The sequence below is a fragment of the Phacochoerus africanus genome, chromosome 3 (assembly GCF_016906955.1).
Source record: "Phacochoerus africanus isolate WHEZ1 chromosome 3, ROS_Pafr_v1, whole genome shotgun sequence".
Classification (NCBI taxonomy): domain Eukaryota; kingdom Metazoa; phylum Chordata; class Mammalia; order Artiodactyla; family Suidae; genus Phacochoerus; species Phacochoerus africanus.
Window position 1 is genome coordinate 9,782,866 of NC_062546.1, and position 6,801 is coordinate 9,789,666.

Sequence of the window (6,801 nt, forward strand, 5' to 3'; positions counted from 1 at the left end):
GTTTTCAAAAGCTGGCCAGACACGGCTGGGAACCTTTAGGAGGCTCTCAGTGGGCAGCAGCACAATTAATCCATACAAAATTCTCCAGAAGGCGGCCTCCAGCTAGTCTCTCTTCTTTTGCCTGCCACGTTTCTTAAAGGTGCCTCCTGCTGGCAGAACATGGAACCCACAGGGAAGGGGATTCTGGGAAATGTCAAAATGACAACAGACAAATTAGCCGCGTGGGCCTCCCGTTCCCAGAAACAGAAATCCCCTCCTTGCCGCAGCTGTTTTCTCCCCTTGCTCACTGCACACCCTCTCCCATGGTCTTCTCTCCCAGTTCGTCACACCTGCCAGTCTCAGGACCTTTGCACATGCAGCCCCATGGGCTCGGAATGCTCTTTCCGCCCTCTTGCCAAGGCCGCTCTTTTTCATCCTTTAGACTCTAAATTAAAGGACGCTCTCTTGCAGAGGCCGCTCTGACCCCTCTATTTATAGTCACCTCACCTTGTATTAGCATCTGTCTTATCTCAACACTAAAGGACTATTTTGTTCCTCGTCACATGTCCAGGTTTTAGGACAGTCCCTGGCACACACTGATGTTCAAATCCTAAATGAGGGAGTTTCCTGGTGGTGCATCAGGTTAAAGATCCAGCATCATCACTGCTGTGGCTCAGGTCACCGCTGTAGTGCAGGTGCAATCCTTGGGCTGGGAACTTCCACAAGCCAGGGGCATAGCCAAAAAAAAAAAAAAAAAAAAACCACCTAACTGAATGTAACACCACAACTGGCTAACATTTGTTTTATATGCTGTATTGATTGATGGATTGATTGTTGATCTGCTTTCTCTATCCATACAAGCACTTTCAGGGCAGAGGTTAGGACTCTGGCAGGTATTGCTTACACCTAGCTCTTAAAATAGTGCCTGGAACAGAGTTGGTATTCAGTAAACATTTGTTGAATAAATCAATGAATGAACCTCATGTGTTTAAAAAATTTTTACTGTGGAAAGCAAGCACTAGCTAATCACGGGGGTCAGGTAAAATTACATAGAGAACTTTTCCTTCTATTAAGTATGTTGCAATGTCTATTCAGCGGCTAGATTTCTCATGTTCCCACCCAAGAGGGACGGGAACTCTAGATCTGGAAGGTCCCCTCCGGTTGTGGGACCAGCCCGCCCTGTCAGTTCTTTGCCTCACCTTAAGATGTCACTAAGTGACTTGGCCACGGCTTCCGAGGGCCGTTGCTCAAAGAGCTGGGAGGTCAGGCCACGAAGGGAGGAAATGACCTGGTGTCATGAGCAAATCTCCCACTTCCTGCAGCGCCTGGCAGACAAGGTGACAAGGTGCTGATGGGTCCCCCGGCTTTATGGGATGTTCATTAGCACACCTGATGCTCCGGAGCCCTGGAAACTTCTGTTTGCTTCTACAGCCAGAACCTTAATAAATCAGGCCAAGCCCGATAAATCCTGTCCCGTCATGACTGAGTCCGTGGTTGTGGGTCCTGCCCGGTCCCTAGGGCAGGAAGATGGGGAACTCAAATGTTCAGTGAGACTTCTGCTCTCAGCAAAGGGCAGGGGAGCAGAGGAGCACAGGAAAGAAAGATCTAAAAGTAATAAGAAAATCCTGTAGGCAATATGGTATTCTGGATTGGATCCCCCAAGACAGAAAAAGACGTGAGTGGGAAAAATCAGTGAGATACAAATAAAATGTCTCGTGAATAGCGTTATGTTAGTATGTTAATTTCTTAGTTAATTAGGAGAGGCTAGGTGAAGCCTATTGGGAACTTTCTGTACTATCTTTGCAATATTTCTATAAATCTAAAAGTTTTTAAAGTATACAAGGTGGTGCTGGCTTGGATAGCGTGGACATTTACCGTATGTTCCTGAACAGTGAATGAATTCCCGAAATCAGACCTGGACTCTCTATCCTTACTGCTTACCAGCTGTGTGACCTTAAGCAAGTGACTTAACCTCTCAGAGCCTTAGTTTTATTATTTTTAAACAATGTCCATGTCGTTGGGTTGTTGTGAGGGCTCCATGAGAGAACATCTCCCAGGATGGCACCTGCACATCCTAAATTCTCAACAAATGTTAGCGCTCCCCTCTGTGCCATTTCAGAAAAGGGCACAATCAGCTGAGCTTAAATATCTGGAAAATAAGTAACGAGGTGAGATTTGTGTTAGGTCATCAAGGTTGGCTAGTTTGTCTTAGAAAAGCAAGAATGGGGAATTCTCACTGTAGCTTAGTGGGTTAAGACCCTGACATGGAGTCCGTGAGGATGTGGGTTCGATCCCTGGCATCACTCAGTGGGTTAGGGATCCGATGTTGCTGCAAGTTGCGATGTAGGTCACAGATGTAGCTTGGATCCGGTGTTACCATGGCTGTGGCTGCTATGGTGTAGGCTGGCAGCTGCAGCTCCAATTCAGCCCCTAGCCCAGCAATGCCCATATGCCACAGGCAGGTGTTGCCATAAAAAAGAAAAAAGAACAAAAGAAAAGCAGAAAGGGGACAAGAGCCCCACCTGAAAATGAGCCAAGAGAATCACTTTTGGTCAGTTTTAAAATTTATGAAAGGCATTTCTTAAGCTATTAAAAGGAGGCATGTTTTTAAAAGTAAAACTCTTCTTAACTCATGGGGGTTTTCTAAGATAAAATCAGAAATGAGCAAAACAATATTTGTGAATGTTATTCACTGCAAAGCTGATTATAAAGGCCCAAGAGATTGGAAACCATTTATCTTTTCTGTTTGTTTTTTAGGGCCTCACCCTTGGCATGTGGAGGTTCCCAGGCTAGAGGTTGAATCGGAGCTGTAGCTGCCAGCCTACACCACAGCCACAGCAATGCCAGATCCACGCTGTGTCTGTGGCTTACACCACAGCTCACAGTAGTGCAGGATCCTTAACCCACGGAGCAGGGCCAGGGATCGAACCTGCATCCTCATGGATGCTAGTCAGATTCGCGTCCACTGAGCCATGATGGGAATTCCTGGAAATGATTTAAATGACCCCAAGGAGGGAAGAGTTTGGCTAGATAACTTACCATTCGTTAATTTCGTGGAATACTCTGAAGACATTTTATTTTTTTCATGATTTTTTTTCCCATTATAGTTGGTTTACAGTGTTCTGTCAATTTTCTACTGTACGGCAAGGTGACCCAGTCACACATACACATATCCATTCCTTTTTCTCACATGATCATGCTCCATCATAAGTGACTAGGTATAGTTCCCAGTGCTGTACAGCAGGACCTCATTGCTTATCCATTCCAAAGGCAATAGTCTGCATCTATTAACCCCAAATTCCCAGTCCATCCCACTCCCTCCCCTTCCCCCTTGGCAACCACAAGTCTGTTCTCCAAGTCCATGATTTTCTTTTCTATGGTTCCTTTGTGCCTTATATTAGATTCCAGATAAAAGTGCTATCATATGGTAATTGTCTTTCTAACTTACTTCACTTAGGATGACTTACTTCACTTAGGATGAGAGTCTCTAGCATCCATGTTGCTGCAAGTGGCATTATTTTGTTCTTTTTTATGGCTGAGTAATATTCCATTGTGTATATTAATCCATTCATCTGTCAAACCCTCCTTCACTGCTGGTGGGTATGTAAATTGGTGCAACCACTATGGAAGACAGTATGGCAGTACCTTAGAAAACTAAATTCTGAGGTACTGAAATCTCACTCTTGGGCATATATCCAGACAAAACTTTCCTTGAAAAAGACACATGTACCCGTATGTTCATTGCCACCCTACTCGTAGTAGCCGAGACATGGAAACAACCTAAATGTCCATCGACAGATGAGTGGATTATGGACATTTTAAAAAATAAAAAGCATGTGTCTCTCTGCATGTGTATATACCTATGTATTTATATTGACGTAGTCACACTCGAAGATACACAGGCATGAAAATAGGGTGCAGAGGAGTTCCCTGGTGCCTCTCTGGGATTATCACTGCTGTAGGGAGGGTTCCATTCCTGGCCTGGGAACTCCAAAGCCAGTGATCGTTACTTGATCTATACCAAAGAAAAGGACCATCCATCTTATTAAAATGTTACTGCCAACAAAATTTTACATTTTTTAACTTTTTATTGTGGAAAATTTCACATATTACAGAGGAGTGAGAATCACAGTGATCGTCTCTGCACCTGTGACCCAGCTTCAACAGTGATATAGCTTCCGTCATTCTGACTCTGTAGGACATTCACCCAGTTTTCATCAATTATACAAAAATTAATCATTGTAACAGTTCCGACTAAATGAAGTTAACTTTGTTAACATATATGTAAATTTCCTTGCTGAGACGTTTGATAAGATGATCAATATTACACTAATATAAAATTCCATGGGGATATGGAATTGAAGTGCAAACCTAAGGAGAAAAACTCCTTAAATAAGGATGTAAAATTTCAACTACTAAAGAACAGCTTACTCATGTGTGATTTTGCTTTTTAGGGCTGCGCTAGTGGCATATGGAAGGTCCCAGGCTAGGTATCGAATTGGAGCTGTGGCTGCTGGCCTACGCCATGGCCACAGCCATGCCAGATTCGAGCCACATCTGTGACCCTACGCCACAGCTCCCAGCAACTCTGGATCCTTAACCCACTGAACGAGGCCAGGGAGCGAACCCATGTCCTCATAGATAGTAGTTGGATTCATCACCACTGAGCCATGATGGGAACACCCTCGTGTGATTTAATTAGATGACAGTGGAAATCAAGGATACATGATATTTAGGTTACTTTCAATATCTTTAAAGAAATGTAACAAATAATCATAATGTACCAGAATCCTTTTAAGCTATGTAAACATATGAAAATCTTCTTGATGTCAACTTTAAAACCTGTAAGGGAGGACATACTTTAAAAAAATTTATGGAGTATGAGAGAAAAATAGTTTGAAGATCACTGATCTAGAAGGCCTGGTGTTTACTTCCAAATCTCAGAGTGCTGTTGTGTTGTTTGGATGTTGTCTGCCTGAACCCTGAGACTGAGGTCTGATGGATATGTCTGTGGCCAAGTTGGATTATTTCAGGAATGCAAGGTTGGTTTAATACTTGAGGATCAACCAGTTTCATTCACCCATCCAAATCTAGGATTACAGATATTTAAGTTCTCTTGGCCATTATAAATGTATGGAAATAAACACCCCCAGCCACCAGCTCTTCCTTTACTCACCACACAACCTATTGAAAGCAACCTGCTTTCTCTTGAGAATACGTTACTTTCTTCAATGCAGGGGATAGTCGAGGGTGAAACACATGCACTCTAACCGACCGCCTTGAAAGGATGGAGGCCACTGTCTGCGTCACCTCTCCCTGGCTGCATGTTCAGTCTTAGCACAGAGTTCTTCCAAGTGTGGCTTGTTGCCCACCTGCAGTTGAAATCCCTGTGGATTCCTGGGCCACAGCCAAGAACTACTGAGTCAAGCTTTCTAAGACGCTGCACTTTAAACATCTCCCCTCTTCCCAGTACCCTAAGGTTTATAAAATGCCATTCTAGCTCACTCTCACTCTTCACACTGTTCTGAAAATACAATCTCTATGTTATTGTCTCACCCGGGGGGGGGGGGGGGCGGGTGTCTTTCTGTAACTCTCTCTTGGCCTTTCTCCTACTTGACTGTTCCTCTTCTGATCCCTTTAAAGTTTTCACTTCCTTCCTCTAATCCCCCAAATCCATATGCTCCCCAATACATATGCCCCCCTCCTCAGCTATTGCCCTCCTGCTGATGATTCCCAAGTTCCCATCACTAATCCCAATGATTCTTCTAACAATAGCCAGCTTTACTGAGTACTTACCGAGCAATGTGCAGTAGTCCTTGACTTTGATTAGCTCACTTATTGCCCAAAGCGGCCCTTTGAGATAGGTCATCATTATCACGCTCTTACAGATGATGCAACAGAAGCTCAGAGGGAGAAGCAGCTTTTTCCAGCTTGTAAGAACTGAAGCTGGGTTTCAAACTTGGGACAGTCTAACCCTTAACCTCTCTATAGGTATCTCACCTCTGCTCCAAAATGCCTGAAACAGAACTCCATGCCTTCCCCTTTTCTTTCTCCTTCCCCATCTCTCAGGTCAGATATCTTGTGTGTTTGTTCTTCCAGAACCACTGGAGGTAACCCCACGTCCTGAGTCTTCACATCTCCTGGACATGCTCCCTTCAGATCTATAACTTGAGCGTTTTACTCTCTCATCTAATGTTTTTTTTTTTTTTTGCCACTTACTCTCCTTTCACCAAAAATGAGCTGAAGTACAATGAAGATGTCTAAAAAGTTATCTGAACTCAGTGGCAGAGCCAGAAACAGACTAACACGTCCAGGTTTGGAGGCTTCTCCACTTGTAAATAGGACGTTGCTGAGTCCATGTTCTGCTAAGTTTATGTGAGAGAACACAGGTGACCCCTTTGTATACATCAGTGTAAGCATGGCCTTCGCTTTCTTTTCCAACCTAGTCACACATCTCTCCTTCCATGCTTTTGACTCTCACTGTTTTAGTATTGATCCAGAATGAAGAATGATCATAAATGCTTCAAAAATAAACATCAACAGGAAAATGGGGTAGACCAGCAGGCTGATCATGGAGGCTTTGGGAATCAGTCTAGCCTAAAGATGTGAGCCCTCCAAGTATGCTTTTTAGTTTTTAATTAGGATTATGTGTAATCTCAAGTTTTTCCACATCAAGACACAGAAGTTAGCATTTCTTTTAAGAAATCAGGCAGAAGCCACACCAGGTCCACTTTCCTACATGTCAGTAAGGGCAGAATTTATTAAAAATCATGGGCAAGTCGGCCCCTCAACATCGGGTATTCAGCAGTGGCATTGTGCAAC